We start from the raw sequence: 24,333 nt of genomic DNA on the forward strand, positions 1-24,333 counted from the left end.
ACACAAATTTGTAATCAAGTTGTCAAAAGTCAAAGACAAAGAGAACTTTAAAAACAGCAAGAGAAAAGTGCCTTGTCACATACAAGGGAACATTATAAGACTACCAGTGGGTCTTTAAGCAGAAAGTTTTCAGGATAGAAGGGAGTGGGATCATATATTCAACATGCTGAAAAAAAAAACTGTCAATCAAGAATACTATACTCAAAAACAACTTCTATAAAACTGACAGAGAGTAGGAGAATTCTGGAAAGGTGGTAGAGTAGGAAGCACTAGGAATAGGAATCTGTCTCCCCACCTACACAAAAATTGCCCTGGAATAATCTGTCTAATGTAATTTTATATATATATATAAATACATATATATTTTGGATAATAGTCATTCTAACAGGTGTGAGGTAACATCTGAATGTGGTTTAGTATGCATTTCCAAGATGATTAGTGACATACCCTGGAAGTCACTTTATCCAGAAAGGAAGGGGCTTGGAACAATGGAGGGAGGTCCAACAATGGCCACTACCTCCTTGTCTACACTGCTGTGATCAGAAGCAGCAATCAGAAATCACAGCACAGATACCAGATATTTGGTACCATGACTCTCAAAAGCTTTGTGAAAGTTACTCCAGGATCATGTGCATGGCTACTTCCCATGGTGAGACAGTGTGGGTGGAGATGGGTAGCTGTTATTGTGTTAAGAGCTGAAATTGATGGACATTAACCATATTTATCATCCAAACCTTCCCCTGGAAATTGCAAGCCTTCAATGAACTTTGGAGTTTCAAAATAATTACATTAGACAGATTATTCCAGGGTAATTTTTGTATGTGTGTATATATGTGTGTGTGTGTGTGTGTGTGTGTGTGTGTGTGTGTTGGTGATGATGTGGAAAAATTGGAAACATTTTACATGGTTGGTGGAAATATAAGTTAATACAGGCATTATGAAAACAGTATGGAGACCGCAAAAAATTAAAAACAGAACGATCATATGTTTTAGCAATCCCACTACTGAGTACATGTCCAAAGGAAAGAAAATCAGTAGTCAAAGGAGTATCTGCAGTCCCATGCTCATTGCTGCACTATTCACAATAGCCAAAGTATAAAATTTACCTAAGTGTTCATCAGCAGATGAATGGATAATGAAAATGTGGTGTATATACACAATGGAATATTATTCAGCCTTAAAAAGAATAAAATTATGTCATTTGTAATAACATGGAGGAAGCTGGAAGACATTACATCAAGTGAAATGAGGCAGTCACAGAAAGACAAACACTGCATGATATTACTTATATCTAGAGTGTAAGAAAGTCAGACTCATAGAAACAGAGAGTAAAATGGTGGTTTCCAGAGGCTGAGGGGTGGAGAAGATTAGGAAGATGTTAGCCAAAACACACAAAATTTCAGTGAGACAGCAGGAATAAGTTCAAGATATTTATCATACATCACAGAGACTACAGTTAATAAAAATATATTGTATACTTGAAAATTGCTAAGAGATTAAAGTGTTCTCATCGCAAAAAATATATATATATAAGTATGAGAGGTAATGCATATGTTCAATAGCTTGATTTAGCCGTTCCCTAATGAATACATATATCAAAACATAGTGTTGTACACCATAAATATTTACAACTTTTACTTATTAATTAAAGTATTTTTTAAAAGAAAAGAAATTCTGATGTGTGCTACAAAATAAATGAACCTGAAAAACATTATGCTAAGTGAAATAAACCTGTCACAAAAAGACAAATATTGTAGGTTTCAATTTATATGGAGTATTTACAGTAGTCAAAATCATGGAGACATAAAGTAGAATGGTGGTTGCCAGGGACTAGGGGGTGAAGGGAATGGGGAGTTATTTTTTAATGGGTACAGAGTTTCAGTTTTGCAAGATTAAAAGTGTTCTGGAAATGAATGGATGGTGATAGATGTACAACAATATGAGTGTACCTAATACCACTGAATGTATACTAAAAATGGTTAAGAAGGTAAATTTTATGTTACATGGATTTTAATACAGTAAAAAATGGAAAAACTTAAAGTAGAGATAAAGATTTCCCCAGACACACAAAAGTTAAGAGTTCATCTTCAGTAAACCTGCCTTACAAGAAATGATAGAGTCCTTAGAGTTGAAACAAAAGGACACTAAACAGTTACATGATAGCATAAGAAAAAGTATAAAACTAATTTGTAAAGGTAAATATGTAGACAAATACAGAATACTGCATTACTGTAATGGGGTGGAAAATCATCCCATTAATTCTAACATAAGCACTAAAAGACAAAGTATGAAAAATAAATATAATTAAAAACATGTTAAAAGATATGCAATATGAGTACACGTAAATTGTGACAAGAATAATATATGAGGGATTAAAGTGTAGAGTATGTGATTGAACTTAAGTTGCTATCAGCTTAAAATAGACTGTTATAACCATATTTTATGTAAGTCCCAAAGTATGTATGTAACCACAAAGAAGATAATTTTTTATGTAACCACAACAAATTAGCTATATAAATTACACAAAGAAAATAGAGAACAAAATCAAAACATATTATCTTAGTTTATTTGGGCTGCCATAACAAAATACCTTAGACTGGGTAATGTATAAATAACAGAAATTTATTGCTTACAGTTCTGGGGACTAGAAAGTCCAAGATCAAGGCATCAGCAGATTCAGTGTCTGGTGATGTGTCAGTCTCTGCTTCACAGACGATGCTTGCTCACTGCACCCTCACATAGTAGAAGGGGTGAATAAGCTCCGTTAGGCCTCTTTTATAAAGGCACTAATCCATTCATTAGGGTGGAGCCCTCATTATCCAATCATCTCCCAAAGGTTCCATATTTTAATATTATTGAATTGGGTATTAGGTTTCAATGTATAAATTTTGGAGGGAAACAGATATTCAGATCATAGCACATATTAATACAAAACTTTACAAAACACAAAGAAAGACAGCAAGAGAGAAAAAGAAAAAGGAACTACAAGACTGAGAGAAAACAACTAGCAAAATGGCTATAGTAAATCCTTTCCCATCAATATTACTTTAAATGTAAATTGATTAAATTCCCCCAATCAAAAGACAAACAGTGACTAATGGACTTTTTTTAAAGACCCAACTACGTGCTGCCTACAAGAAATTCACTTTAGATATAAAAACACACACAGGATGAAATGAAAGCAAGAAAAAAGTATTCCGGCCGGGCGCGGTGGCTCACGCCTGTAATCCCAGCACTTTGGGAGGCCGAGGCGGGCGGATCACAAGGTCAGGAGATCGAGACCACGGTGAAACCCCGTCTCTACTAAAAATACAAAAAATTAGCCGGGCGCGGTTGTGGGCACCTGTAGTCCCAGCTACTCGGGAGGCTGAGGCAGGAGAATGGCGTGAACCCGGGAGGCGGAGCTTACAGTGAGCCGAGATCGCACCACTGCACTCCAGCCTGGGCGACAGAGCGAGACTCTGTCTCAAAAAAAAAAAAAAAAAAAGTATTCCATGCATATGGTAATCAAAAGAGAGCAAGAGGTGGCTGTACTTCTATCAGAAAAATAGACTTTGAGTCAAAAATTGTCAAAAGACACAAAGAAGGATATTATATGATGAAAAAGGTCATTCCATAGGCTGTAATACCAATATAAGAGCACTTAAATATATAAAATATTGACAAAACTGAAAGGGAAAATAGACAGCAATACAATTATAGTAGAACTCAGTACCCCACTTTCAATAATGAATGGAATATACACACAGAAGATCAATAAAGAAACAGAGGGCTTCAATAGCATTATAAAACAAATGGGCCTAACAGACACATACAGAACATTCCATCCAGCAGCAGCATAATACACATTATTTTCAAGTACACATGATTCTTTCTCCAGAACAGCTCACATGTTAGGTCACAAAATAAGTCAACAAATTTGAAAAGATTGAAATCTTACCAAGGATTGATCATTATGGTCAACCTTTTCTGACCACAATAGAATGAAACGAGAAATCAGTAGCAGAAGGAAAACTGAACAATTCACACATATATGGAAACTAAACAACACACTTATACTCATAAACAATAATTGAGTCAAGAAGAAGTCAAAAGGAAATTAGAAAATATCTCAATATAAATAAAAATGAAAATACAACATACCACTGCCTATAGGGTGTAGTAAAAGCAGTAGTAAGAGAGAAGTTTATAGTGATGAACTTCTACATTACAAAAGACAAAATATCTCAAATAAACAATCTAACTTTATACCTCAAGGAACTAGGAAAAAACAATAAATTAGTTCCAAAGTTAGCAGAAGGTAGGAAATAACAGATCATTACACAGAAATAGATGAGAGAGAAAACATAAAAGCAATAGAAAAAAATCAATGACACTCGGAGTTGGTTTTTTAACAGATAAATAAAAGTGACATACTTGTAGCTAGACTAAGAAAAAACACTCAAATAAATAAAATCGGAACTGGAAAGAGGAAACATTACAACTCTTGCCACAGAAATAAAAAGGATCCTAAAAGACTGCTATGAACAATATCCAACAAATTGGATAACCTAGAAGAAATGTTAAATTCCTAGAAACATATACCCTACCAATACTAAACTATAAGGAAATATAAAGTCAGAACTGACACGTAACTAGTACAGAGATTGAATCAGTACTCAAAAACCTCCTCCAAAATAAAGCTCGATACCTGATAAAGTCACTGGTAAACTCTACCAAACATCTAAAGAAGAACTAATGCCAGTCCTTCTCAAACTCTTCCAAAAAATTAAAGACGAGGGAACACTTCCAAATTATTTTATGAGGCTAGCATTACCTTCATTCCAAACCCAGACAAAGACAACACAAGAAAGAAAACCTACAGGCCAATATTCTCGATGAATATAGATGCAAAAAAGCCTCAACAAAATACTAGCAAACTGAATTCAACAGCACATTAAAGGAATTATACACCACGACCATAGGAGACTTATCCCCGAGATGTAAGGATGGCTTAATGTCCAAAAAGCAAGTAATTTTATATACTACATTAACATAATAAAAAATAAAATCACATCATCATTTTAATAGATGCAGGAAAAGACATTTGACAAAATGTGGCATTGTTTCATGATAAAAACTGTCAACATACTAGGTATAGGAGGAATCTACTTTATCATTATAAAGGTCATATATAAGAAGTCCATAGCTCACATTATATTCAATGGTGAAAAACTGAAAGCTTTTCCTCTAAGATCAGGAGCATGGCAAAGATGCACACTCTTGCCACTTCTATTCAACAAAGCACTAGGAGTCCTAGCCAGATAAATTAGACAAGAAAAAATAAACACAAAGATTCAAACTGGAAAGGAAGAAGTAAAATTTTTCCTACTTGCAGATGACATTATGTTATATAGAGAAAACTATAAAGACTCAATTAAAAAAAACTGTTAGAATAAGAAGTTATTAATAACAAACAAATTCAGTTAAGTTGCAGTTAACATACAAAACTTAGTACTATTCCTATATTCTAACAACAAAAAACACTGTTCGAATAAAGAGTTAACAGTAATAAATTCAGTAAAGTTGTAGTCAATATACAAAACTTAATAGCATTCCTATACACTAACAACAAATATCTGAAAACAAATTTAAGAAAACAATTTCACTTACAATAGTGCCAAAAAGAATAAAATACATAAAGATAAACTTAACTACAAAGGTGGAAAACTTATACTGAAAACTACAAAACATTGATGAAAGAAAACTAAATAAGATGCAAACAACTGGAAAGCACTCTATGTTTATGGATTAGAAGAGTTAATATTGTTAAAATATTCATACTACCCAAGGCAAACTACAGATTCAATGCACTCCCTATTAAAATCCCAATGGCATTTTTACAGCAATAGAAAAAAAAATTTTTTTAATTAATGTGGAACTACAAAAGACCATAAATAGCTAAATCATTCTTGAGAAAGAAAAATAAAGCTGGAGGCATCATAGTTTTTGACTTCAAAATATGTTACAATGCTACAGTAATCAAAACAGTATGGGACTGGAATTTTTAAAAAGACATATAAAGCAATGGAACACAATGGGGAATCCAGAAATAAATCTATGCGTATACAGTGAAATGATCTTCAACAAGAGTGCCAAGATACACAACAGGGAAAAGACAGTCTCTTCAATGGTGTGGGAAAACTGGATATCCACATCCAAGAGAAGAAAATGAGACCCCTATTTTATACTATACACAAAAATCAACCCAAAATACATTAAAGGTAAAACCCCAAACTGTAAAACTCTCGGAAGAAAACATAGGAGGAAAAGTCCCTAGACATTAGTCTTGGCAATAATTTCATGGATATAACACCAAAACTGCAGGCAACAAAAACAAAAATAAACAGTACACCAAACTAATAAGCTTCTGCATATCTGAGGAAACAATCAACAGAGAAAAAAGGAAACCTACAGAAAAACCAACCTACAGAATGGTATTTGCAAACCATATATCTGATAAGTGGTTAATATCCAAAATACATAAGGAACTCCTACAACTCAAAATTCAATAGTAAAACAAAAACAAACAAACAAAAATCCCAACTAATAACCCAATTTTTTAAATGGGCTGAGGACTTGAATAGATATTTCTCTACAGAAGATTTAAAAATGGCCATTAGGTATATAAAAAGTTTTCAATGTCTCTAAACATCAGGGAAATACAAATCAAAACAACGACTATCACCTCACACCTGTTAGAGTGGTTATTATGAGGAAACAAGACTACAAGTATTGGTGAGGTTGTGGAGAAACTGAAACTCTTGCACACCACTGGTGGGAGTGCAAGGTGATGCAGCTGCTGTAGAAAACCATATGGAAGTTGCTCAAAAAAATAAAAATAAATAAAAATAGAGCTACCATGTGATCCAGAAATCCCACTTCTGGATATTTTACCTTTGAAACATTTAGGAGTGCTAATATATTGTTTGTTTGTTTTTGAGATGGAGTTTCACTCTTGTTGTCCAGGCTGGAGTGCAATGGTGCAGTCCTGGCTCACTGCAACCTCTGTCTCCTGGGTTCAAGCAGTTCTCATGCCTCAGCCTCCTGAGTAACTGGGATTATAGGCACGTGCCACTATGCCCAGCTAATTTTGTATTTTTAGTAGAGACGGAGTTTCTCCATGTTGGTCAGACTGGTCTCAAACTCCTGACCTCAGGGGATCCACCCACCTCAGCCTCCCAAAGTGCTGGGATTATAGGTGTGAGCAACCAAGCCTGGGCAATACACCTTTGAGATCCTAATTTTACTTCTTTTGGTTGAGTATTTTTGCCAAAAGAAATGAAATTAGGATCTCAAAGATATATTAGCATGCCTATGTTCACTGCAGCACTATTCCCAATACCCATGATGTGGAAACAGCCTAAATGTTTATTGACAGATTAATGGATAAAGCAAATGTGGTACATATACACAATGGAAAACTATTCCGTCTATAACTAAAGGAAATTCAACAATGTGCAATGACATGGGTAAGCCTTAAAGATATTATACTTAGTGAAATAAGCCAGCCACAGAAAAACAAACACGGCATGATTCCACTTATATGAGGTATCTAAAAATAGTCAAATTCATAGAATCAGAGAGCAGAATTGTGGTGCCAGGGACTGGGGGTTGTGGGAAATAGGGAGTTACTAATCAATGGGCATGAAGTATCAGTCAAGCATGGTGAATAAGCTCTAGAAATCTGCTGTACAATATTTTACTTGTAGTCAACAGTAATGTATTGCACACACTTAAAAATGTTTTAAGAGAGTAGTTCTCACATTAAGTGTTCTTACCACGATAAAATAAAATTGAAAATGAAAGAAAGATAAATCAATTCAGTGAATAAATTAACAAGTACTCTTGAGTCCCCATGGGTGAAGCCAAGGACATATATAGATTGGGGTTTTGTTGTCACGGGGCATTTTGACTTGTATATGTGTTTACCTACTCAGTGTGTGTTACGGCATATGTTATTTCCCATTTCCTACATTTCTATTCCAATGACTTCATGGTAAGCATCTGACGAAATGGCGTGGCTATGCTAGTGAAGATAATATTCCTTGAAAGTACTTACTTGATATTGCAATAATTTCTCCCTACAAACATGCTAACTATAGCTCCTGAATGTATAAGAAACCATGTGGGTTTTTTTTACCATGTATGTGTGCATGTGTATAAACATTTCATGTAGAAATTGGAAGCTATAATTTCTAAATTCACTAATATGGTGGCTGCCCAGCTATAGTAAATTATATGCCTTCTTCTTGGGGCCAAGCCTGAAGTGCTACGTGCTACGTGATATTTAGTGCCTCTCGCGCCATAACTCTTTGATCCAAAGTGACCCACATTGGCTCATTCAGACTTTCTCCTAGAAGAATTGGGAATCTGCTGCTAAAAGACCCAGCACCCCTAGAACTGAATCATTTGACACGGTCTGTACATTTCCATGGCATCTCACGTTCCCAAGACCTATCTATTCAACTCTTTCTTAGATCCTGTGAGAGTCTTCCAGATCATTTTAACACATTCCCTATTTTTAAAGTCACTTTCTGTGATTTCTCACCAAAAGAACCTCCTTAACTAATACAGCAGTGGTGTTATAGAAAACTATCAGTATTATACTTTCCTTATTGGTTCAAATTTCTCAAAGGTAAAGGAAAAGACAATACACCCTGAGGTCCCACTTTAATGATTTTCTTAGGTACCATGCTGTTGGATCTAACAAAACTCTAGAAGAAGAAAGTGGACTGAAGGAGCTACAGGATCTTTCATGCCAATAGAGCAATTCTCTCTCTATACATATATATCCGTAACATATAACCTAGTCCTAAGTGAAAAAGCCTGTGATGCAGTTCATCAGGTTCTTCCAGCAGTGGCCAGCCGTGCTTTGAATACCAACCGTTTTCTCAGAATCCTTTCTAGATTGCGAAACGATATACACTGTCATGTGTCCCTTAATGACGGGGATATATTCTAATAAGTGTTTTGTTAGGCAATCTTGTCATTGTAAGAACATCATAGAGTGTACTTACACAAATATAGATGGTATGGCCTACTACACACCTATGCTATATGGTATGGCCTATCGCTTCTAGGTTTCAAATCTGTACAGCATGTTACTGTATTGAATACTGTAGGCAATTGTAACACAGTGCTAATTATTTGTGTATCTAAACAGATATAAACATAGAAAAAGTACAGTAAAAGAAATCTAAAAGATTAAAAATGGAGGCCGGGGGCAGTGGATCACACCTGTAATCCCAGCACTTTGGGCGGCCAAGGCGGACAGATCACGAGGTCAGGAGATCAAGACTATCCTGGCTAACACGGTAAAACCCCGTCTCTACTAAAAACACACAAAAAAAGTAGATGGGCACGGTGGCAGGTGCCTGTAGTCCCAGCTACTCGGGAGGCTGAGGCAGGAGAATGGCGTGAACCCGGGAGGCGGAGGTTGCAGTGAGCCGAGATAGTGCCACTGCACCCCAGCCTGGGAGACACAGCAAGACTCCGTCTCAAAAACAGATCAATCAATCAATCAATAAAATAAATAAATTAATAAAATAAATAAAGATGAAAAATGGTACACCTGTATAGGGCATTTACCATGAATGGCACTTGCAGACTAGAAGTTACTCTGGGTGAGTCAGCGAGTGATCATGAAGGCCTAGGACATTACTACACACTACTGTAGACCTTCATAAACACTGTACACCTAGGCTGCACTAAATATATTAAACAATAGTTTTCATTTTGCAATAAGAAGTTAACTTTAGTTAACTGTAATATTTTTACTTTTTAATTGTTTTAACTTTTTGACTCGTAATAGCACTTAGCTTAAAACACAAACATATTACATACCTACATAAAAATATTTTTTCTTTACATTCTCATTCTATAAGCTTTTTTCTATTTTAAATTTTTTAACTTATTAAACTTTTTTGTTAAAAACTAACTACAAACACGCACATTAGCCCAGGGACAGGGACAGGATCATCAATATCCCTGTCTTCTACCTCCACATCTTGTCCCCCTGGAGAGTCTTTAGGGCAACAACACACATGGAGTTGTCATCTTCTACGATAACAATGCCGTCTTCTGGAGTACCTCCTGATGACCTGCCTGAGACTGTTTTACAGCTAACTTTTGTTAAATAAGAATAACAGTAAAAAGTGTAGTCTGTTAAATATATAATCCAGTAACATCGTTGATTATCATTATCACATATTATGTACTATATAATCACATTGCTATACTTTTATACAACTGTAGCACAGTAGGTTTGTTTATACCAGCATCACCACAAACACGTGAGTAATGCATTACATTATGATGTTACCACCACTAGTCCATAGGAATTTTTTAGCCCCATTATAATCTTAGGAGACCACCATCATATAATATGCAGACTGTCTTTAACTGAAACATTTTTGTGTAGCACATGACTCTCTCTCTCTCTCTCTCAAATATATATATATATATATATATACTTTTATGTCATTGATGCTAAAGGATCTTTTAAGTGTCCTTAAAACTGACCTTTTTGCATCATATATCAAAATCCCTAGTTAGTTGAAATAATCTTACTAACAACCAATGTTTAAGGAAAACTTTCAGTATCTAGTATTTAGTGATACAAACACAAGAAGAGAAATTTTAATTCTGCATGTATGAGTTAATATTTTATTTTTTAAAAGCCCCATTAAACACCTGTAAATCCCAGCACTTCGGGAGGCTGAGGCAGGTGGATCACCTGAGGTCAGGCATTCGAGACCAGCCTGGCCAACATGGTGAAACCCCGTCTCTACCAAAAATACAAAAATTAGCCAGTCCTGGTGGTGTGTGTCTGTAATTCCAGCTGCTGGGGAGGCTGAGGCAAGAGAATCACTTGATCCTGGGAGGCAGAGGAGGCAGAGGCTGCAGTGAGCCAAGATCACACCACTGCATTCCTGCTTGGGCGACAGAGGGAGACTCTGTCTCAATAAAATAAAATTAAATTAAAATTAAATAAAATAAAGTAAAATAATAAATAATAACCCATGATAATCTTTCCTCTATTTATTTTTAATAAATATGCAAGTAAAAAGACATTAAAGTTTTATTAGATTTTTCCTTTGGTAATTTTGGTTTCGATTGGAAAATGCTTAAGATGCTTAGAAAATTATCGAATCGTACTCTGCAGCAGAAAATAGTAAAAGTAACTTAAACTTGCAAGTCTTGTGTGTTATCAGTGGCACCAAATGTATCCATGAAACTGCTCTGCTCAGGATGATGGACAAAAGAACTCATCCTCACCATCAGCACTAGACTCTTCCCCAGCCTCCACTGAGCATACCTGTTGGCAATCCTCCTGATTTCTACAGCAAATGAATTTTTAACAATATCCCATAAGATTTGCAATAGAATATACAAGTAGCAAAAATTTTCAACAAAGCCTTTGTAGATAAGAGTGAGTCTCTTTCTGGGTTAATGGCAAGAGTCCCAATGAAAGGAAATTTGCCATGGACTTCCCAAAAATGAGACTGCTCTTTTCCACTAAGAGAGACTAATAATGGCCTTTGAAACATTAACTATTTACTTAAATTTAGAGAAATCGGCATTACCAAAAACTTTCAGCAAATAAAATTGAATCTGCTTCAGAGAACAGTGATACTGGATGAAAACCATAGTTTACATTCCATCTTCAAAGTGAGATAATGCAGGAATGCCAAAAATTCAGCAGAGCCTTCTCAAGTAACAATTTTGTCCTTAAGAAACCATTGGGATTTTGAGCTGTGGAATTTTCCACCCATTTATCCTCTCATTATCTATCTTTTTTGCTTCAAATGTCAATTGACTCCTCTCACTCACAGTTGTACAAATTACAGGGCTTTTTTTTAATTGTCATAAAACAGATACATTATTCATCTATTCAGTTTCATCTGAAGGGAATCCAACAAAGAAGAAATTTTATTTTCCAATAAAATATTAAAGCTGCTTTACCCCACAAGAGACAGAGCAGAAATTCCATCCATGATCTATGTAAGTACAAAACTTTTTGCCTATCAGAGCATGTGTGAATTTAACTTTATGAAAATATAGACCTGTTTTTTCCTGTTATGCTTCATAGTACTTGTGAATGAATATGTAACAATTTCAGTGTTTTTATTAGTTTGTGAAGCCTTGGTACCATGATGATACCAAGAACATCCCGTGCTTTTCCTAGCAAATATTGACTTAGAAGGACACTGTTGACATTTGTGCTGCATCCTTGATAGAAAGCATGTACGTATTACAGGATTTGTTTCCCTCTGATGTAAATATAGTGGAGCAGAAAATTCAAGCAGTGATTATACATAAGTCATTACCTTTGCCTCTGGGTTACAGATTGAACTAGAACCCAGGTGAAGGTCATCATGACCCCCACTCCCGCCCCCACCCCTGGCCCTTAGCAGGCGCTTCTATCACTAATGAAAAGAGGGTGTGCCAAGCTCAACACACACACACCTTTCTAACTGACAGAATCCAGCTCTGATTCATAAAAGTCCTATCTAAAAGGAAGGGAGAAATGATGTTAGCATTGACACTGGGGTACACGTCAGCTCAGTGCACAAACATAGGTAAATTATGTAAGGATAAATCTTTCTCTTTTCCAGGAGACAGTTCACCACACCCCCTCTGTAAAAGGATTCTGGGAGACACATAGGTAGTAAGGCGAAACCTTCATCTGTCTCCCAACCAACCTCTGTGTCCCCATGTTCCACCCAGCTCTCTAGGATTGAATAATTAAGCCCTTAAATAGTTACCATATGTCCTTAAATAGGTCCCATCAACCTCAAATGAAAACATTCAGCAAAAAAACAGATGTGGGATCAATGCTCTTGGTCCAAAGATAAAAGATACATTATGAAAAAGATAGGAATGACTTTATAAACAAAACAGAACTTTCTCAACAATCTCATTAACCAATACTCTTTCATCGTAAGTGATCACGGTTATTTGGCGTCAGAAGCAAAATATGGAGAGATCTTTCTGCAGACAAGTGGAGACAAGGCACAATAAAGGGAGAGCTAGGTGTGTAAAGAAAGTGACGAAATGGACATACTTTAGTGTTTAATTCATAAGGAAGAAAATACATCAACTAAAGCAGGGATTTAACCCCTTCTGGGTGGAATATCAAATACACATATAAACAATTACTTCTGTTCCTTTCGGCATCAAAGCACTCTATATAGTTTGAACTTTTATCTCAGTACTTGGGTTTGTTTCAAGGCTTGGTAAATGCACCTCATAAGATACTTTTATATATGAAAAGTTACAAACTCCAACGTCTGTAACTGTTTGAAAAGCTCATTGATTCCGAGTCAAGGAAGTTACAATTTGTGATGATTCCATTTCAAACCATACCCAAACCTACCATTAAACTCACAGCCCGCATCTCAAATGGGCATCTCCCCATCTCACAAATGGGGAGAATTTCTGGGACTCACGCTTTATGGAGGGTGAGAAGGGTGGTCCTGAATTAGCCGATATTAAATGGCCCTCCATTCAAACACAGTGAACCCAGACCACATTCCAACAGCATTACCCAAGTGGTGAGGCTGAACTCTTCTGCAGATGCTTGTACACAAGACTTGATGTTTATTTTGTGACGTCACCTTCCTCTTTCCCCATTTCAAGTTGACCTTGTGTCGATTTTAACCTGGTTTTGTCTGTATAAACACAATGAGATAAAGGAAAGAACTGTAGGATTTTTGAACCTCATATTCCTTAGTAGAGGACTTTGTATTACCTTTGACAAACAGGTTTGCTAAAACAAGTATTTTAAGAAGTGGGAGAGAGAAAGGGGGAGAGCAGGAGTGGTTATTTAGTTTCCTTGTTTTTCTCCAAGTTAAAAAGTCTTGAAGGTCTAGCTCATCTTATGTTTATATACAAATAAAGCTGATAAAAATGTGTGACTTTTGTTTATCCCTGGAAATCAAGCAAGGCAGGGAAGGAAGGGAATTGAATGTGATAGGACAGCCTAGGTCCACAGAGCATAAGAAGGATGTGAGAGGATGTGATAAATTGGTAACCATGTAGAACTAGAGCAAACCCTCAAGGTCAGCCACTTCAACCTAATTGTTTTAGAGTTGAAAACTGAGGTTCAAAGAAGGAAGATCTTTGCCCCAAAACAAATAACTGAACAACTAGAGTTATTATATAAAAATGATCATTGTAAACATTTTTAATAAGAACAACAAAAATCTAAATGTAAGTAACTCATTGGCCATTTGCTAACTGTGCTACGTGGAGCAAGTTACTTAAGCTTTCTGTGCCTCAGTCTCAACATCTGCAAAATTGAGATAATAATGGTGTCTATTCATAAGCTTGCTGGAAAAATTAAATCAGTTAATACCTGTAAAGTGTCTAGAACAGAACCTGGAAACAATAAGTGTTTGATAAACATCAAGTGTTTATTATTATTATTACCACCACTGCTACTGATTTCAGACAAGCCTTTCTCAAGTAAGTGAGATTTTGTTGATAAACTGGAAAATTCAATCCATTGTAGATTGGAATGTTGCTGTGACATGAACATCAGCTTTTAAGGATACACTAGGGCAGAGTCCAGCATCAGCTTAACGCCAAACAAATGAGGGAAGTAGAGACAGTCTTAACTCCGTGACTAATACTCATTTTTAAAAATACTTAAATATCAATTTTTATGTTGCATTTTTAAAAACCCCAAGAATGGAATTGAAAACCCAACCTTTTTAAAGTCTGTTTCAATTTTTAGAAGCCTTGACCAAGCCACTCTCTCTTACTTGGTGGTTTCCATATATGGTGTAAATAACAAACTTAACTAGGTGTGGTGTCTCATGCCTGTAGTCCCAGCTAGTTGGGAGGTTGAGGTGGGAGGATCAATTGGGCCTGAGAGGTCAAGTTTGCAGTGAGCCGTGATCATGCCACTGCACTCCAACCTGGGCAACAGAGTGAGACCCTGTCTCAAAAACAAAAAAAAAAAAAAAAAATTAAATTACATAAAATAAATAAATAACAATCTTTACCTGAATTGTAAAGATTAAATGTACTTGAAAGCATTTCTGGGTTATAAATTTTATAGAGAATTGTACATTCTTTAAATGCACTTATGCATTACAATTATAAAATATTTATCTTACCTTGAGATCACTGGGGGGCAAAATGTCATTTTTGGTTTTTTCCAAGTACTTAGCATTGACCATGGAATTAGCATATGTTATCAGAATATTCATGGAGAATCTGTTTAAAAGAAAGAACTCCGAGCTGGGAATTGGAGGTCTGGGTTTTAGCCCCAGTTTTCTCATGGACACCTTCATATAGCTCTGGGCAAGTCATTTAGACTTCTTGGCACCATTTCCTTTTCTGGAAAACACAGGGTGCATTAGCTAATCTCTTACCCTCTAATTCTACAATTCTAAATGTCATGCATATGTTTGCATGAATCCATGAGTCACTAAAACCTAATCAATTTCAGAAAATTATTTAATAAACAAAATGTCTTATAAGCAATTCAAGAGATCTTGGAACTGACTTTCAAAACATTGCATAATTGTGTTCAGGCAAAGACTTCAAACCCAGAAGAACATCTTGGAATTGTTTCATCATTCTGCAGTGGAGAAAGGCTGGGAATTCACATATTCACACTCATTTAAACATCTCTCATTAATCTCTGAGGGCACTTAATAAAGATAAAAGGGTATTGCCTCTTTCAAAATGAAATGAAAGTATAAGAACGTGCTATATTTCTATAACATTCTCAGCATCTTACAATGCTGTAATAGCAATGTTACCTTTTTTAAATTTCTCTCACTTCTGATTTGATCAATGTAACAACTTTGTGAAAGAGGCTAGACCCAGGAATTATTGTACCCATATTACAAATAAATATCCTGGGGACGAAATAAAATAACTTGCTTCCCACTTGGAGCTGCTGGTCCTCACATTTGGATCTCCTAACTCAGATGACACCTGACCCAGCTGAGGAGTGACCTCTGCACTCCAGCTCACATGCACGTCGACCATGTGCCTGCCGCATCACTGTGAGCAAGATCAGTCCCTAGTAAGGCCTGGCTCAGCTCCCTATCAGAAACAAAAAGTCCTCCTCCTACTTTCCACCCCAAGTCACTGTCTGGGAACCTCTACAGAACTGAAAGGGTGCAGCCTTTTTGAAGGACTTCCATGAACAAAAATGTTTCCAGATAAGAACAATAGACTTATTGATGGCCAGATCTGAACCTGCTTACCATGCTCTGTGCTTTCTCCCTATAAATGCTTTTCCCATAATCCAGTGGCTGCTGTGGGAGAGTTTTCCAGAACACTTTCATCAGGGCTATTTATTCATCCTATGATTTTGGTCGTCATCCAGTTTATTTTTTTAAAAAGAGCAGCCAGGAGTAAATCACATCCTAGAGAAAGAAAAAAAAAATCCTACAAGGTTAAAAACATTTTACATTCATGGGAATAATTAGGAAAATTCTAGAATTATACCTGTTAGCCAATTAAGGAGTGATCAACTTCAAATCACAAATACAGGTTCCTTAAAACAACATGTAATTTTATGTAACTGACTTACCGGCCTGGGGATAGAAACAAGACCATGATGCATTTAAAGGGCCTGCCCAGGGCTTGGTTGGTAACTGAAATCCAGCAGAGCTGGTGGGCTTGGAAGGAAAGGATTACACAGAGATTAGCTACACCAAAACATGCCTGTGTTTGCATAATATTTATGTTTCCGCCCTCATAATGGCTTCATTTCATTTATTCTCCAAACTGAATAGCAGAGACAGCTACTCATTGTGGTACACATGGTTACATTGCTCCTTTTGCCAATTCCACGAGAAAATCATTGTCACTTTTCTCTGGCTATTGAAAACAAAATAAACATAGGTCTGAATCTTTGACTCATTTTTCACTTAGAATGGAAGATATTGGCCGTCAATATATCATTTCACTTAATTCAGATCCACAAATATTGAGAAACTTCTATGGATAAGCCATCATGTTAAGTGCTTCAGGGACCTAAATCTGAGCAAGACACAACCCCAGTTCACAAAACGCTCAATGAAGTGGGCAATTGCTGGGAAATACTGTGGGAAACTAGGGATCAGAAGGAGATTGTGGGGAACCAGAGGGGATGGCAAGTCTTCAAATTACTGTTTAGAATCAGAGGTCTAACAGAAGTAAACCTCATGATCAAATACAACATAGATGTAAGGTTAGGGACCACGTGAAATTTTCTTGCTCTATATTACTTAAAATAATATTTTTAAGGTAAGAAAGAGAGGCACTTTGAAGTTTCCAAAATGGAATGGCTCTTAAGTCAAAGAGATAAGAATTGGTTTCATGAAGGAAGTGGCATTGAATAGAGCCTGGAAGGTTGAGTAGTTTAATAAACTGGTAATACAGCTATAGATACAGATATAAATTCACAATTTTAAATGACACTTTTGTCTACATCATCCACTTTTGCATACAAAAAGATGAGGTTCCTCAGTGTCAGAAGCACCCCAAGGTAACACAAGGACTAGGAATTATCAGACAGTCATAGGAACTAGTATATAATTTTCCATGCACACAACAAAACTTTAGTGAGTAACTACTATGGTCTAAGTGTGAAGTATAGGTGATACAAGGATTTTGAGGCACAGATGTCTGCCTTCAAGTGTAACACAGTCTGTAGGAAAGGCTGCCATATGTGGCTCATATATGTCAGATGGTATTAGGAGATAAAGGTGGGAGGCTATGCCAGCATCATGCTAAGAGGGTCCTTAAAAACAGGCTAAGGGTTAGTATTTAATTCAGTGACAATAGAGGATCATTAAAGATGTTAGGCTAAGGAGCAATATCATCTGGGTTGAGTATACAGTTTATTTACAGTAAAAATATAGAATTAGGCAGGGCGTGGTGGCTCACGCCTGTAATCCCAGCACTTTGGGAGGCCAAGGCAGGTGGATCACGAGGTCAGGAGTTCAAGACCAGTCTGGCCAATATGGTGAAACCCCGTCTCTACTAAAAATACAAAAATTAGCCAGGCACAGTGGTGCATGCCTGTAGTCCCAGCTACTCAGGAGGCTGAGGTAGAAGAATTGCTTGAACCCAGGAGGCAGAGGTTGCAGTGAGCCGAGATCATGCCACTGCACTCCAGCCTGGGTGATAGAGTGAGACTCCATCTCAAAAAAAAAAAAAAAAATATATATATATATATATATATATATATATACACACACACATACACATACACACATACACACACACACACACATATACATACATACATACATACATATATATATGGAGAGAGAGAGAGAGAATTCATTCAGAGCAAGATGGAATAAGGAAAAAAGACTAATTTAGAGACAACTGCAAAGTACCCAAGCAGGAGGTAAGAGGAAATATGGTAAGAAGTGAGAGTAAGTATGGTAGCACTCAAGGGAATTAATGAAAAAAAGAGGAACTCAACTAAAATTAACAGTGTAGAACATTGACTTGTTTCAGAGGAAAGGAAAACATTTGATACGGGCCATGCTGAGTTTGAGATGCTATTGGTGTCTAGCCATCAGCTGGACATTCGGGTCTGAGGTACTCGGTCCTGGCAAGAAAGATACCTGTGGGCACTGTCCTCATGGGAGTGATGGTTAAGGCCACAGGATTGAACAAGATACCTGAGGTAGCAAGTGTAGGTCTAGATGCAGGAAGAAGAAAATATTCCAGGGGACACGTACACGTATAGAGAAGTAGAAAGAGAAGCATGTAAAGAGAAAGGAGAACTGAGAAGAGAATGCCAGGGAAGCAGAGAGGGGGATGCTTAAACAAGAGAAGCAACAATCAAATGCTAAGGAGAAGCCAGAGAAGCATAGCCTGAGATGAGCACTTGGATCCAGTGCATAGGTCAACAGTTGCCTTTGAAAAAGACACGTCAATAGGGCTGAGAATAGAAAAGTCAGCACTCAAGATAGTGAAAAATGAGTGAGTATACAGCAAGGAAGTGGACTTCAGGAAGTTTGACAGAGGATTATAGAATGAAGATGGAACTGATGAGGGAAGGGTTGTTAGGGAAAGGTCAAGGGAATCAGGCTGGCAGTCAGAGGGGCTAATCTGACAAAGAAAAATGACACATACTCCTCAGAAGCAAATTAGTAGGAAGAAAGCATAGGAAGGGGCAGTGAAAATACAAAGATTCTCTCCCTAGACCTTGTCGCCCACGCCTATGGGCACAATTACAACTTCTCCTGGAATGACTCACAAATGTCTGTCTATTGGCTGCCCTAACCCTCCTCATGAGCTCCTCAGCTATATATAAAACTGCCTATTAGAAAACACCTGGATATCTTCAAGGCACCTCAACTTGAACCTGCCCAAATCAAATTCATGACCTTTTCTTCCAAACAGTGTCATCCTGTACTGTTCCCTGCCCGATAAATGATATCATTATCCATCAAAACTGCCAACGTCCAAAAGTTAGGACTTGCTTCTACACCTCTATTGTTCTCAACTCCACCCTCAACCAAAAGGCTTTTAACTTATCTCCTCAAATCTGCTTTTGCCCCCTTTTAAGGTCTGCACTGCAGCTAGAGTGACCTTTTCAAAACCAACTCTGATCATGTTCACTCCTGCTTGGATCCCTGCAGTGACTTCCTCTTGGGAAGGGCCACAGTCTGACGTGACTGTTCAGGCCCTATGTGGCCTGGCTCTGCCCACCTCCCTGCCTCAGCCCACATTCTCCCCCACCCACATGCCCTGGTTACTCTGTCTTCCCTGTGCTTCCTCACATAATTCCAGTTCTCTTCCACCACTGGGCTCTGCACATGCTCTTCCACCTGCCTGGTACTTCCTTCCTACCATCCTTTCCACCTGGTTAACTTCTATTTCAGGGAGAATAGGCAACAGTAGTATATCATGCTGATTAGGACTCCAGGCTTTGGAATCAAGCTGTTCCAAAACCCACTCCTCCACTCACCCACTGGCTGATCCTAAACAAGTTATATACTGTATCTAAGCCTAAGTTTCTCACCTATATGTTAACATGAGTCCGTACTTCACAGAGATTATTCAGAGAAAGCACTAAAATCTGAGACTGGTACATAATGCCCAGTTTGTGAATGTCTGCAATTTTTTGTTAATCTTTTTTCCAGCCATGGGTCAATCATCACTTCTTAGAGAAGCCTGTGCCCAGGTCACCATCCCTTCATCTGCACCCACAGTCTCCTTTGTTGTACCCAACACAGATTTAATTCTGCACTTATGTATAAGATTTTTAGAATACACCTGTCTTCTCCACCAGAAGGCTCATCGAGAGCAGGATTTGCCTACTTTGCTCATGCAGAGAGCCCAGCCTCTAACACAATACCTGACACAGAGTAGACACCCTACCAGTACTTCCTCAACAAACGAATGAATGAATGAGCAAACCACGGTAGCCCAGCTGTGGTTAGAGCGGGAATCAGTATATCCAGCTTGTCCTGTAAGCAACAGCCCAGTATTTGGTCATTTGGCCATTGCATCTTTGCATTAGCAGTTTGTCATCTCATCTATGAATGCCAGTAAATCATTATTAGCAATATTTATTTTTTGAAAACTAGGTGAGCCTCACCGCATGTTCTCACTCATAGGTGGGAGTTGAACATTGAGAAAACTAGGACATAGGAAGGGGAACATCACACACCAGGGCCTGTTGTGTGGTGGGGGAGGGGGGAGGGATAGCATTAGGAGATATACCTAATGTAAATGACAAGTTAATGGGTGCAGCACACCAACATGGCACATGTATACATATTAACAAACCTGCACATTGTGCACATGTACCTTAGAACCTAAAGTATAATAAAAATTTTAAAAAAATTTTAAAAACTAGGTGAGCCTGAGGTAAAATTCATATTTATGCAGGTCTCATTGGCCAAGGACATTTGATCTTCCCTGGTTGAGGCTGATGAAGATGATGACAGCAGGGATGATAATGTTGTAATTAACAAGGCTTATGAATATTAGCACATTAAACCCTAGAACACTTTGGTCTAGTAAATGGAACATACAGAACAGAAGCTCCTGAAGGTCATCTCACATGCCAAGTGAGAAATAGTGAGAGAGCCCTGTCACTTGCTCTCTTTGGTCCATCTTAATTTTCTGTGTTGTAGATACATACACACATGCCTCACCAGGTCCCTGTGCCTGGATGTGACCTTCCATGGTCTTCTGACTATTAACTGTGACATTTGAAATTCATGGGTCAGACCCCATAGTCTGCATCCCTGCTTCTCACTACGTGACCCTCTCTCCCCTCAGGTCTTTTCCAAAGAAGACCACCGAGTCCGCTCACACTTTATTTTAGGGAATGTTTTGGGAAATTCCTACACAGTTCTCAACAAATTTTAGGAAAAGCAAATGAAAGGTCTCTATAACTCTTTATACATTGCCTTTATAGCATGTAAACCCTTTGATTAACATATCCTGGCTGTGAGCAGTGGCTCACACCTGTAATCACAGCACTTTGAAAGGCTGAAGTGGGAGGATCACTTGAGCCCAGGAATTGTTTTGTTTTGTTTGTTTTGTTTTGTTTTGTTTTAATTATACTTTATGTTCTAGGGTACATGTGCACAACGTGCAGGTTTGTTGCATATGAATACATGTGCCAAGTTGGTGTGCTGCACCCATTAACTCGTCATTTACATTAGGTATATCTCCTGATGCTTTCCCTCCCCACTACCCCCACCACACAATAGGCCCCGGTGTGTGATGTTCCCCTTCCTGTGACCAAGTGTTGTCATTGTTCAATTCCCACCTATGAGAGAGAACATGTGGTGTTTGGTTTTCTGTTCTTATGATAGTTTGCTGAGAATGATGGTTTCCAGCTGCATCCATGTCCCTACAAAGGACATTAATTCATCCTTTTTCATGGCTGCATAGTATTCCGTGGTGTATATGTGCCACATTTTCTTAATCCAGTCTGTCACTGGTGGACATTTGGGTTGGTTCCAAGTCTTTGCTATTGTGAATAGTACTGCAATAAACATGCATGTGCATGTGCCTTTATAGCAGCATGACTTATAATCCTTTGGGTATATACCCAGTAATGGGATGGCTGGGTCAAATGGTATTTCTAGTTCTCGATCCTTGAGGAATTGCCACACTGTCTTCCACAATGGTTGAACTAGTTTCCAGTCCCACCAACAGTGTAAAAGTGTTCCTATTTCTCCACATCCTCTCCAGCACCTGTTGTTTCCTGACTTTTTAATGATCGCCATTCTAACTGGTGTGAGATGGTATCTCATTGTGGTTTTGATTTGCATTTCTCTGATGGCCAGTGATGATGAGCATTTTTTTACATGTCTGTTGGCTGCATAAATGTTTTCTTTTGAGAAGTGTCTGTTCATACCCTTTGCCCACTTTTTGATGGGGTTGTTTGTTTTTATCTTGTAAATTTGTTTGAGTTGTTTGTACGTTCTGGATATTAGCCCTTTGTCAGATGAGTAGATTGCAAAAATTTTCTCCCATTCTGTAGGTTGCCTGTTCACTCTGATGGTAGTTTCTTTTGCTGTGCAGAAGCTCTTTAGTTTAATTAGATTCCATGTGTCTATTTTGGCTTTTGTTGCCATTGCTTTTGGTGTTTTAGACATGAAGTCCTTGCCCATGCCTATGTCCTGAATGGTATTGCCTAGGTTTTCTTGTATGGTTTTTATGGTTTTAGGTCTAACATTTTAGTCTCTAATCCATCTTGAATTAACTTTTGTATAAGGTGTAAGGAAGGGATCCAGTTTTAGCTTTCTACTTATGGCTAGCCAGTTTTCCCAGCACCATTTATTAAATAGGGAATCCTTTCCCCACTTTTTGTTTTTGTCAGGTTTGTCAAAGATCAGATGGTTGTAGATGTGTGGTATTATTTCTGAGGAGCCCAGGAGTTTGAGACCAGCTTGAGCAGCATAGTGAGACCAATATCAATCAAGAAAAATGACGAGACAAGTCTCAATCATTTTAGGAGGTTTATTTGCCACAGTTAAGTATGTGTGTCCAGGAAACAGGTTTATGCCTTTCTCTGAAGATGATTTTGAGGTCTCCAAATTTAAAGGGGAAAGGGTGGGATATTGAGAAGTACACAATTTTCATGTAAGCGGGGCGGGTAGGGAAAAATAGTCATTCATGACTTTCTCCGGCTCAGTGAATCTGCATTTTTTAATGTAAGGTGATATAGACAAATGGGGCAGAGGAAAAATGCAGGGAATCTGCATTTTACGTAAGATAACATAGACAAAATGGGGCAGGAGAACAATCAGATATGCCTTTGTGTGTGGTGGGCAGGCGGATGATCGCACCTATAAGGATAAGCTATAAATTTACATTGCCATGGTGAAATTGTGACATTTTAACAGAAACACCTTAAAAGATCTTGAAGCTCACTAGGAATTTCCTTGTGGGTAAAATATGGCAGAGGTGTGTAGATTTTCATCTTGTAGCCATCTTATTTAGGAAGCAAAAAGGCAGAAGCAGGTATGCATCATCCAGTTCTCAGCTTGGCTGTTCTCTTTGGCTTAATGAGTTTAGGGTCCCAAGATTTAATTTCCTTTCACACCCCCATCTCTACAAAACAAAATTAAAAATTAGCCAGGCATGTACTAATAGCTAAGACTACTAGCACGCACTTGTAGTCCTAGCTATTCAGGAGGCTGAGGTGGGAGCATCCCTGGAGCCCAGGAGTTCAAGGCTGCAGTGAGCCATGATCACGCCACTGCACTCCACCCTGGGTGACAGAGCATGACCCTGTCTCTTAAAAAAGAAAAAAAGAAAAAACTCTCCCTTTGTATCTAATGACAAAACGGTCTTTCCTTTGGTGGAATAGCTTAGGAGCTTTGGGAAGACTGAATGCACAGTAGGTTCTGCATTGTCATTAGAATCGATGCTAACATTATCAATGGTCTTTCTTTTATTGAGTACCTAGTAAATGTAGAAAACCAAAGGCCCGAGATGCATTTACTTTACTTGCCATTAAATTAGGCAGTAGCTTCAATGCCATAAGGGTAAAAACGAATGAGCTTTGTACTCTTTTTAGAACAGGTAAGGAGAATTGAGGTCTCAGCATTCACAGATGATGATATGGCCCTTTGGGTCCTAGGACTGTTTATCTTAGGAGCTCTGTTTGACCCCTGGCAGACTGTTGTCTTTAGCTAAAACAGTAAAGTGTGATTAACCACAATATGGTAATGTTGGGAACAGCAAGGAAAACCTTTCGTTTCCAGAACTTAGTGACCCTTTTTGAAGAAATCCATTATTGTCTAGTAATTTTATTACAAAAGCACATTGGGGTTTAAAAATGTGAAG

At 37.7% G+C, this 24,333-nt stretch overlaps 1 long non-coding RNA gene across 1 annotated transcript in view; it reads right to left on the bottom strand.

Annotated features, from left to right (window-relative positions):
- LOC139356788 (uncharacterized) overlaps positions 1–17,152 on the bottom strand; it is a 48,760-nt gene extending 31,608 nt beyond the window's left edge. The window contains exons 1-2 of the long non-coding RNA XR_011609216.1: positions 16,272–17,152; positions 13,592–13,715 (exon numbers count right to left, since the gene is read on the bottom strand). This is a non-coding gene — a long non-coding RNA (uncharacterized lncRNA). The remainder of the gene's footprint in view (positions 1–13,591; positions 13,716–16,271) is intronic.
- Between the last annotated feature and the right edge of the window lie 7,181 nt (positions 17,153–24,333).

This window comes from Macaca nemestrina, chromosome 10, assembly GCF_043159975.1.
Source record: "Macaca nemestrina isolate mMacNem1 chromosome 10, mMacNem.hap1, whole genome shotgun sequence".
Lineage (NCBI taxonomy): Eukaryota > Metazoa > Chordata > Mammalia > Primates > Cercopithecidae > Macaca > Macaca nemestrina.